Source organism: Cuculus canorus, chromosome 10, assembly GCF_017976375.1.
Source record: "Cuculus canorus isolate bCucCan1 chromosome 10, bCucCan1.pri, whole genome shotgun sequence".
Lineage (NCBI taxonomy): Eukaryota > Metazoa > Chordata > Aves > Cuculiformes > Cuculidae > Cuculus > Cuculus canorus.
The window spans coordinates 5,170,447-5,182,144 of NC_071410.1; the positions used below are offsets into that span (position 1 = coordinate 5,170,447).

The 11,698-nt window shown below is 35.5% G+C and overlaps 1 long non-coding RNA gene across 1 annotated transcript; it reads right to left on the bottom strand.

Moving 5' to 3' along the window:
* Positions 1 to 3,005: 3,005 nt before the first annotated feature.
* LOC128853202 (uncharacterized) lies at positions 3,006 to 8,131 on the bottom strand. The gene is made up of 3 exons (XR_008451518.1): positions 7,977 to 8,131; positions 3,652 to 3,755; positions 3,006 to 3,323 (listed from the first exon to the last, which is right to left on the bottom strand). It is a non-coding gene; the product is annotated as an uncharacterized LOC128853202 (long non-coding RNA).
* Between the last annotated feature and the right edge of the window lie 3,567 nt (positions 8,132 to 11,698).

The following is an 11,698-nucleotide window of genomic DNA, read 5'->3' on the forward strand; positions in this document are numbered from 1 at the left end:
CAGGAGAAAGGTTTCAACCCCATGTTGGAAATTATCTGTAAGCACATTATTTATTTACAGTCTGACACAAAGAGGAACATAGCACAGAATGAAAATATCGTCTACTTTTTAAACATCCCCATCTCTGTAGTGCCGCAGGAACTGTAAAAATCAACAAGCAACTGTTTTATTTTAAAATAAAGGGAATATATTAATGTAGAAATGTAGCATAGAACTTTACTGTGAGAGTCGTAGAGCACTGTAAAAAGTTACCCAAAGAAGTCATGGAAGCCTTGTCGTTGGAGGTGTTCAAGGCCAGGCTGGATGAGACTTTGAGCAAACGAATCCACTGGAAGGCATCCCTGCCCATGACAGCGAGATCAGAAACACGGGATCTTTGATGTCCCTTTCAGCCCAAATCATGCAATGATTCCCTGGGTTTTTCTTCAGTTTTTCTTCTCACGTGAGATATAACAGTTAAATCACACAGCCTCTGTATGATACAGTACAGCATAACTTGCCCACCTCACCATATTTACGGAAATTTAATTAATTAAAAGCCGGCAATTAATTTTGAATCTGCAAGAAAGTATATTTCTGAAGCAATTTTATAGGAATTGATTTATATAAAGCAGAAGTTCTGCAACCTAATATGCTTTTGATTCTGAAATTTTCAGTTAGTACCTGGTGAATTATCCAGAAAGTGGCAATCTTATGTTAAAGAATGGCTCGCTTGTTAAATGAAAAGACTTAAAAAAAAGTAAAAAAGAAAAAAAGGAGTTCACACTCTCCCTCCAAACACACGCTCATTGTTCTAAGATATGAGCTTCATATTGAGGCTGTAACTCAGTTACACTGAGCCAAACAAAACAGCAGTTTCTGGGCAGGTTAAGATGAGTAGATGTGATTCTCAAGAAATATATCTGACTATGTCCTTAAATGCTTTCTTGGTATAGTTGAGACAACCAAAATGGAAAAAAAGGTAAGCCTATGCTTAAAAGCTTCTTGAACTGTTGCCAATGAGGAATAATCACTCACTGAAAAATAGTGGAAGTCTCACTGCTATACAGCCATTGCTATACAGTGACAAAGATCAGTGAGATGTGAACACATTCAGCACCCACCAAAATCAGTCTCTTTACAAGGACTTGATTATAATACACAAAACATAATCAAGCATGTGTGCTTTCCATTAAAAGTGGAAAAATGTTAAACACTCCTACTTCTAAGCTTTATTATACTCTCATTTACCGTGGTTATAACTGATATTTTATCATGAGATCCTAGTGCAATTGACAATACATTTGATAATGCATTCGATTAACTGACAGACTCAAGTAGTTAATGTTGGCAGGTATCCCACTGTGTTCACACGGACACTTCCATTTTCCATCCTACTTCATGTTATGCACTTCCTGCTACATCTTCAAAATACTGTAAAGTCAAAACTGTCAGCAAAGCCACCAAGGTACAAGATACCACTGAGATTTATCAAGTGCACTAAGGTCTGCTTGGAAGTCTTCCTTGGGAATAAGCAAGGTCAGACAAGATCAAATGGGTTAAGATCATTCTAGAGACTGAGCCTCAGGTTTAGACATTTAATTATTTTTCAAGAGAGTCACAAGTTAATGCCAGAATTAAAGTTTTGTCAAACATTTAATTATATAACAATAGTGAAAAATCAAGTGATTAAGGGAGATGGGTTTTATCTGACTCAGATGCAGACTGGGAGGAGGAAGAGTTTAAAGCAACACAGGGTATTGTACCGCTGTGACAACACCTCTCACAATAAGGCCCTGGGACACCTTCCAGGCTATACTGCAGTTTCTAACAGTACCACGTTTTAAAAAACTACCAAAGTAATAAAGGAAAGGAAGAGATACAGAAAATGAAAGCAATATCTTATTTTAATAATGGACTTTTTTACTCTTTTGTAACTTAAAAAAAGCTTAGATATTACATCCAAGTAAATATTAATAGCTGAAACTAACAAGCTTTTCTATTGCGGACTGAATCCTTCAGTTATCATGAAGACAACAAAACAAAAATTGAGACAATGAAGGTTATATTGACAATAGAAAGGGAAAAAGTTCAAGCAATGCCCTGAGCACGAAATGGAGAGTAGAAGTTAAATGAAAAATTCATGAAAGATGCATGATTATCAGATTCACATGTATTACTGTTAAGCGCATTCATTAAATGATCATGACGAATATATGGCATAGAAATGAAAAGGAAGAGGAGTTTCTCATAGAATCTGATAATTTTGGTCTGGGAAAAACAGCAGAACAAAACAACAATTTAAACTAAGATCAGTGGATCTTCCAGCTTCCACTGCAAGCAATGCTTAATAGAAAAAAAAAAGATAATCACACAATAAATGATACAAGTAACAAAAGAGAATATCAACTAATTTTAAGGCTACACTATAGTGGTACCTAATGAAGCATTCATGTGTTTTGAAACCATCATGAAATTGCACCGTCATCAACCATGTTGAGAGATGCAATGCTTCTGAACGTGCACACTGAAAATACATATCCTAGTAAATAAGTTGTAGTGATTTTCACCAGGTCATTTGGTATTTGAAGCCTTTTACATTCCATTGTGGTTTATATCATCAGTATTATTTCACATAACCGGTTACAACAGATCCTTTGGTGGGGGTTTTGACACCTCTGCATGAGATGATGTTTAACACTTCATCTGTTGGTACACATATGCTAATCGTTGATGTTTAGCACCTGTTTTCTCCTTTCCTGCTGTTCAGGCACAACACAGAACTACCACAACTCTGCCTTTGCAGTGTCCAAGAGGTATTTCACCACTTCGCAGAATAAATCAGATCTATCTTTTGAAAACACAGCAAAGAAAGTCCTCTCCCCACCTCAAGTAAAGTGGTAAACTGACTGAGGTCATCACTTCTCATGAAAACTTATTTTTTCACTAGTTTTATTAATATATCAGAAAAGAACAAGTCAGTTATGGAGAATAGGAAGGGACTGGCAGTGCAAGAGCCTCTCCTCACCAGGTTCCAAGCTTCTTTCTGGGCATTGCCCACCAAGTTCCACACCATACACACACTGGTGCTGTGTGGCAACCCATTACGCTTGTTAACTGAGCATAATTCATTATAAAATAATCCAGGGATTAAACACAACCAACTTATTTTCATGAACTCATTATCAAGGATTGCAGCGATTAGAACTCCATCTTGCTGGAATTAAAGTCATCAAAGACTGATCAAATGCCCATTTCCATAGCTTCTTCTTGATTCCTATAGGTTTTAGTAGAACTTAAAAGTCACCTTCTGTCATCATGTCACCGAGGTTATGAGTTTTCTTCTTGGGACATAAATGATGAAGAAAGAGATAACACGTGTTAGAATTTGTGACAAGAATTTATGCAGAGCTTTTGATCAGATAATTTAAAGGATAAATTAGAAGAGAGAGAACTTCAGGGCAAAAGCACTGTGTTTGTTCTTGAGTTTACCCTTTTTTTTTTAAAACACGAGGGAAAGGTCTGCCTACTACGAGTGAAAAGGAAACGAGGGACAGAGAATCGTTGCTACTATAAATAACTGTTTTCCAAGAAGATACTAAATGACTTTTATATGAGTAATGCTCAAGAATATTGCCATGATATACACTTGAAAAATACTACTATTGATACATTTGTCAATACTAGAAGAATATTGGTGTCCTCTCTCATATCTCTGCAGTCCAGCCCAGCAGACTCTTTTGCAACAAATTTCGAGGTATATAGCCATCTCCATTCTGTTTTAAAAAGAAAGAAAGTCTACATTTTCATACCTTTGATTGATATTGATAGGGAACAGAGCTTATATAGAAATGAGTGCTGGGGATGTGGTCTCTCAGTGCTCTCCTTCTTCATTACCAGCCAATCAAAACTCACGGTAATGCATCAGATCCAGACATCTCATCTAACATCCCAAAAGCAAAATCCCAAAGGGTGGGCCTGCAAAGTATCAAGCAAGATAAAAAGCCTTTTCCCATTTACTTCCAGTCAAGTAATGTAGATCACACTCTTTGACAAAAAAAGTTTGCAATTTATTTGATGTAAATACGAGTGCAGCAAAGCTCACAGAATGCATGGCCTTTGCTTACAGAATTCTTAAAATAAGAAAGGTGTCAAAGCATACCAAAAGAGGAGAGACAAATGGTCTAATTTATGTCATTCAACTAGCTGTCTGCATCAAAAGAAGTCAGCGGAGACATAAGCTGTAAGACCAATGGAGTTTGAAACATTATTCATCCAACAAAACATGGGCAACTCCTCATACTATACTGACAGGTCCCAATTTAGTATAAAGGGAGGCTTTGATGACTAGCTTAGATGTAGAAACTTCAGTACAGGCAGTTTACCGTTATTCAGATGAATCATACCCAAGAAGACCTCAAAAGTTACTTTATTTACCAGCTCTTTACTGTTTGACAAAGTAACGCATTTCCATGTGAGCTAGTATAAGATTCTTTTTACTTCTAGTTTAGTAACCTATAGTAATAGTTACCAAAAATTAATAGAGAATCTAATTTAATAAAGAATTGTAAATTAATATAGTTTGGAAGGCACCTCTGGAGGCCTCTAGTGCAACCCCTGTTCAGAGCAAGGCCACCTAAAGTCACATCAGGATTTGATGCAACTTCCTGAGTAGCATTCAAAGATTACAAAATGTGTGAAATGACCCATACATGCATAATTCACACTCTTCTGCCTCTCATTTGAAAGTTTCAAGACTCTTAACAATTCTTGGGTTTATCTCAATTACATAAAAAGCATATATTGAAAAATTCCTTTCAGTGTACAAAGGTAAAGAAATGTTTCTCTTGCTTAAAGTTATTTGTTGCAGAAAAGAAACTGAGGTGTCATGACTAAAGCAATAAAGTCAGACATATAAATAAAGCAGTGCGATGAAAAGCAAAGAAAAAAGAGAGAAACAGTAGAGGAAAAATCTGCACATAGAAAAAATGGCTTAAATGAGCTCATCATCATAGAGCAATCAGATGCAGTTTTGACACATTGAACCTGTCACTTACTGCATGGGTTTCTGTTGCCACGAGGACACTAACGCAATGGATACTTGAGGCTGCTTAGAGAGGTTGTGAAAGGTTTCCAAGAACAAACCAGGTGAAGTTATGAGGTTATAGCTGACTGTTTTTTTAGAGCAGGAAGTTGGACTGTATGACCTCCTTAGGACCCTCGTAACATGAGTTATCCTTTGATCCCATGATCCTAATACATAACAAAATCCAGCTTCTTTTTGTCATAGTTTTCCTATGCATTATTTTTATTTACTAAATCGATGTTAAATCAGAATCCAAAAGCACAGTATGGCATTAGCATAACGTTAATCCCCAATTTTATCAAATAAAATAGAAGTTTTGTTGGGATGATGACAGTATAGATTACTATCACTCAAAGGCACTTGCCTGTCCAGTCTTTCCAGGGGTAGACCACCGAGTATCTGGAAAACTACATGTTCTGGTCAAACATGAAAATACTAGAAAGCGCAATGCAGTTTATCTGAGATGCACATAATGGCCATCCATAATTTAAAATACTAATACATCCTCACATTAATTTTAACATTAAAGTATTAACTACGGAAGCAGAATTTAACATATTGCAAATTCTTGGCTTCAAAGAATTACACGCTGCTCTTCAAGGTTTTACACTGTTATACTTATTAATTAGGACAATAGCATATCTGCTTCAGACATTAGTATACTTTAAAACTCGGAGCAGAAAAACAACAATATCAGTGCTTCAGGCACTGCTGCTCGAGCTTTCAACATGACCTGAAGCATAATTTGGCTTCATGTTATAAGCAGGTCTAAAGCCAAATTCAGCATTCCCTGCTGAGCTAGTCTAGATATCACATGTAGTTGTGGCATAAAAATGTATAAAAGAACAGAAAATTGACCATTTTAATTTGAAGAACAGAATACATTGCATAAAGCTTTCCAGCTCCTTGACATTGAAAATAATAGTGTCTGACAGTTCTAGGGTTAAGTAGCCACTCATTCAGCACAGCATCGTTTATCTGCCAACACTATGTGTCTCTTGTTGTTACTTCAAAGAAAAAATTCAATAAAAATTTAAATAAAAACAGATCTGTCAGTATAAAGCTTTAATATTTTACACTATACTCAATCTCTTTCCTTTGTAAAGTGCTTTCATACTTCCTGAACCCCTCCTGCAGTACACAATTCTTATTATTTAAAAAAAGAAACCATGAATCACCTTTAAACATCTACATTTTCCTGAAACATTAACATTTATTTTTAATAGACATCACTCTGAAACTGGCTTCACTAAGTACTGTATAATGTTTAAAAACTCTATGTGGATTGAGAGAGCCATAAGGATATATATGTTAAGTACTTCTGAACTCTATGTAGATTGAGAGAGCTATAAGAATGTATATGTTAAGTACTTCAGCATCGTTACATGTAAGCAGGTTACTTGGTTAAGCGTTCATAATTCAGAATATAACACCGATGACTTCATTTTGAAGCATAAATCTTTTCTTTCATGCATGTGAAGTACACAGCAGTCCTTAATTCCATATACCCTCTCACACAGTACTTTGGCTGTTACGGACCACAGACTGTGCGATAAACGCACTCTGAAATGAGAGAAACAAAGGATTCAGTTGCTCAAGACAATGACCTCTCTGTATACTTTTGACCAATTTTTCCTTTACCCACCCACATATTTTACGTATCAAACAATTAAATACTGCAGTTTTCACTGCTTGTGTCAGACTTGTGTCTCAAAGCTGCTAGATCCAAGAAATCAAAGACAGTTTATGAGAGATAATTAATGTCTCTCTTCTCTAAGTGCATACGGTGAGGTATGGACTCTCCATGTTAAGCTTTCTCACATATGTACTTTAATAATACAATGATTAATCTATTTATAAATCTCTCATACTATTTAATAATTCAGCTCTGGAATGTAATGACTTTGAGAAGAAGTGAGCCCCTGGCCCCATGTAACCGATTCAGATTACTATTGCTTCAATAAAAACATTTTGTTTAAATTTGATTGCACACGCTAAAAGAAAAATTAACCACCTGCCAAAGCCAATATGTCCATATAAAATAAAGATTGTAAAATATGATCATAATTATATGCATATAAATAGGCTCACTTCTATTTGATTTTATAAGTTTCTTCCAGGCAAAAAAATACTATCATCTGTTTTCTATCCCAGTCACAAGTTTATAACCATACTACAAATTGCAGCACTAAAATTTTGCGAAGAAGATCATGATAAAATTGTCATTTCATATCAAATTTACTGGGCAAAATATAGGCAGTAATATGATAACAGGAATAATCTATTATCTTATTCAAGTATCTTCATTATATGAAAATATATAAAACACAAAAAAGTGTTTTTAAAAGTCGTAAACCTCTGTCACTCTCTTCTTTACACTAGTTTTAACTATGAGTTCTATCATAAGTTATGAAATAAAAGGGTTTAAGTGAACCCAATAATATTAAATCTCTTCTTTCAATAATAAATTTCATGCTGCTGAGAGCCCCTCATTATTTATTTAGTTTCCACAAACCAACACTTGAATTTATTTCCCTGTAACTTCACTTAACTGCTTGTCTTTATTTTCTTAGAAGAAAAATTGTAGGTGTATCTTCTCACTCCTGTAAGTTGTGCTATGAACTGACCTGTATCATCTCATTTTGTTATCAGTTATGAGCCCAGGTAATCATCACATAACAGTCTTAACTGAAAGCGTGCTCCGATCTGTATCACCACTGAAAATAATCTACCTGAAATACCCAAATAATCTACATGGAATCTCAGACACACAGACCACAGTACTGCTAATTATATGGATTTTTCACTTGTTAAATAGCTCAGCTGCTTTGCTGACAATTGGTTATAGGTTCCTGCCTGATAGGAAAAAATAAAAACCATACTACAAAGTAAGCAATAGTGGAATATGAACCTGATGAATTGTAGAAATATGATCAAATACTGTTCAGAGCTACTTTTTCTGAAATTCCTTCAGGAATACATTCACAGTACGATCCCCACATCCAAACTGCCAAATGATCCTTTCCGTTGTATTCAGAGCTGAGGGCTCTCTGTTACTGCACTCTGTGAGAGGAGGCCACCGCTTCTAAAAAGCGAAAGAAGAAAAGCAAAAGAGATGCAAAATAAATCAAAGACGACAAGACATTATTAGAACAAGGATGAGATGACACAAAAAGTAAAGAACATGTGGATTTGGAGGAAGGCAAAAAGCACACCATATTTTTCAGGAGGCTGGTACCACACCACTTACATCCTGGCTCAATGTCAGTTTTCTGAGCAGTTTGGAGCTCGGTCTAAGCCGTGAAAGGTCTGACACAACTAATACTGAAAAAGAAGGTGTTGCAGCCTGCAGAAGTGAAGGGCTAGAATTCAAGCAATTCTAGCTTTAAGGCTCATGTGTCACAGCCAAACCTCACTGTAGTTCATTTCCTCTTTGCAAGTTTTAAATAAGTGTTTGATGACCTATTTTGAGATCCTCAGATGGACTATGTTATTAATTCACTGTTATTTACAGTGGAAATCGTGGAACAGAATCATAGCAGCATCAACCACTTCCCTTTATGCTGCAAAACCTACTCTTCCATTATTATCCTTTTCTTAATAGAATAGCTTAAGAAATGTTTGATTCAGAAAATCAGGAATAAAGTGTATAAAAGTTCTTGGCACTGAAAGAAAAAAAAGTTCCTTCCTTCTTTCTGATTTATATCTCACAATCATGCCATAATGCATACAACACACAAAATTCTCTTTTATGATTTAGAAATAATACACAAATAAAGTTTGAAAACTTCCTGTGGAATCGTGACCGTGCAATCAATGAAAGCCCAACAGTTAATCAATGGTAGCTTCATCAGTGATTAGTTTTTTGTAGGAGTAGCCTTCCTTGGGTCCTTGATTTAAAATCTCAAAGTTAATTCAAAGCAACACAAGGCAACCAGAAAAGCATTGTCTGCTACCTGAAAAGCAGCGCATTTAAAAGTTATCTATCTGACATATAAAAAAAGAAAAGCAAAACAGAAAAAAACCAACCCCAAACCACTTTTAATATCTGCACAAGTGTGCTAAAATAGCAACTGGTAAATTTAAGCTTTCAACTAGTAAGGAAACAACGAATGGCTTGCTGACTCTGCCCATTAATTATCTGCTGTAACATTCACAAATTTTCAGTATTGCAGACAAGCTTAGATGAAGATCTAATTTCCTCTGAAATTCAGAGGCATTTATTAGATAAAAAGAATTCATCTAAAAAATTATCAATGCTCAAAAGCATTGAATGCTACAGATTTTATTTCCAACAGGAGGTTTCATACCTGCCCCATAACACTAGCGTTAAGAGATTTTTGCAGCTCAGTGGAAGTGTAGGTCAATTGGTAACTCACTCACTGTTAAAACATAAGTATCAAATATCTCATATCAGAGAGGAGAAAAGCTGGGAATAGCAGTAGGATGATCCTGCATCATTCAAAGAAACATGTGACAAAAAGAGAAGGAGGAAATAAGCTTAAAATGATGGACAAACTGAGACTAAGCATTAGTGCAACTTCATCTGAAAAAGTTGGCCTCTATCTTCAAGGCTTCTCGAGATTCACTGATTAATTGAGGCTACGATATTACAAACAGCTTAAATGAAATAGCAAAGTTAAATACATGCAGGGCTCTTACTGTTTTTCAATCTTACTCAGTTCCCTGATTTCCCTTTTCTTTGAATTTTCTACCCTACATCACACATTTGCTGTGGTACAGACGGTAACAACTGGCTAAAATTCAAGTATAAAAGACTAATTTTGCTTTAAAAAAGAAAGATGGAAGGTACAAAACATGTGCCTTGAAACCTATCCACTTCAAGGCCAGGCCTTTTTGACCTATTAGATGTGTGTTGAAAAGAAGTTCATGCCCTTAAAGTCAATAGTTACATGTAAAGAACTCTCTTAAACATAAATAAGTATATAAAATATCTATATGCTTTATTCTTTCCTTAATTCTATTACACTTTATGTCATTTTATGTCAAGACTATAGGAAAAAAAACACTGCTGAACACTTGCCAGTTTCCATAGGCAGGTGTTACACTACTGGGAAAGCAAAATTATGAAGTCACTGGTCTTGTTCAGAGAAAGGGACCCCACAGTTAAGAAATTACTCTGTTGTAGCGGGCAAAAATATAGCATAAGAAAGCTTAATTTCTGGTGATACTATGCACACGGTACCATCTTCACAGGAATAAGAATAGAAGCTATAATCAACAGAATTAGTATTATCTATTAAAAAAAGCTATGTAAGATTATAATTTGTAAGACTGAGATTTAAGATCTAAACCCCAGACTCTTCAAATTGAATTGGTGACTGGAACTTAAGATTTATTAGTATTTTTCATTTTCTGCATTCTGTAATATGATTTACACTTTTTAAAAAGAAGTGTTGGTGCACGCTGTTGGTAGGTTAGCTGAACAGAGCCACTTAAAAAAGAAAATTGTATCTGTCCTGGTATTTGCTAGAAGGAAGACAATAAGGAAATCATGGGTCCTGGAAACACACACTGGTACGTGCCCTTCTTGAAACTCACCTTGGGCTGAACTACATGTACCATTTTGTCACAGCTGAAAACAAAGAATAACATTGCTTTTATAGAAATTGAAAAAAATAAAATCAATTAAAGTTTTTATCTTCTAACAAGATCAACAAAGCAATTTAACTACCAGCGAAATAGAGATGCTACTTCACAGTCATATTAAACTCCTCAATATACTGCTCTTCCAACTGCCTTTACCTGTACGGTCATCTGGCAACAAACACTCTTCACTTGTGACTATTCCTGTTTCCCACCTCTTCTGGATGGTACTTAGCAATCCACTTGTAATAGTTCCACCTGCTCTCCCACCATTAAAACTTGGACAAAATTTATTCTTCAAATGTTAACTTCTTTTAAAAAAAATTATTCTTGGCATTTGTTTGTTATTTGCTCATTTTTAATAGATTTTACTTCTATGTTTTTAATGTTTGGTGTCATGACTGATTTCTTTCTTTAACTGGAAAATTAGAAAAAAAGACAAACTTTCCGAAAATATCACCTACAGTAGGAAATTTTCCAATAACAAGCAGTAACTCCTGCCACCTACCAGTGGATATGGCTATTCAACATTATTAAATACCTCTAGTTCCCCTTAGCTAGACAAACCCAGAAGTACTTTCTTTATTGCATTTTTTTATTGATGAGGTTTGTCACTTTATGGGATGTGCTATAATAGAGGGCAATTTAGTCACTGATGCACACAAATGTTACCTTTTTGCAATGCATCAGCAGTAATAATCTTTTCCTTCAAATATGCTATAAACCTCCGCCAGAGGCAAGCTCTAGCGAGTCACACTCAGCTGTGCTGAGAGATCTTCACAGACTGCGTTTTTTAAGGTCTACATTCATCAAATATAGCAATAATTAAGGCACAAAAGCAGTTCAGTTTAGCATGGCCCAAAGAAAATAGCCACTGAATTACCTGTTATAGTATTTGGCCGCATTGATCATCTGGGATGATTAGACAGGTCAGAAAAATCTATGAACCCCAGGAAAACCTGTTAACACTCCAGCTGATAACAGAACTCCTGTGAATCAGGTGTCAGCAGTAGCCACTTCAGTTCT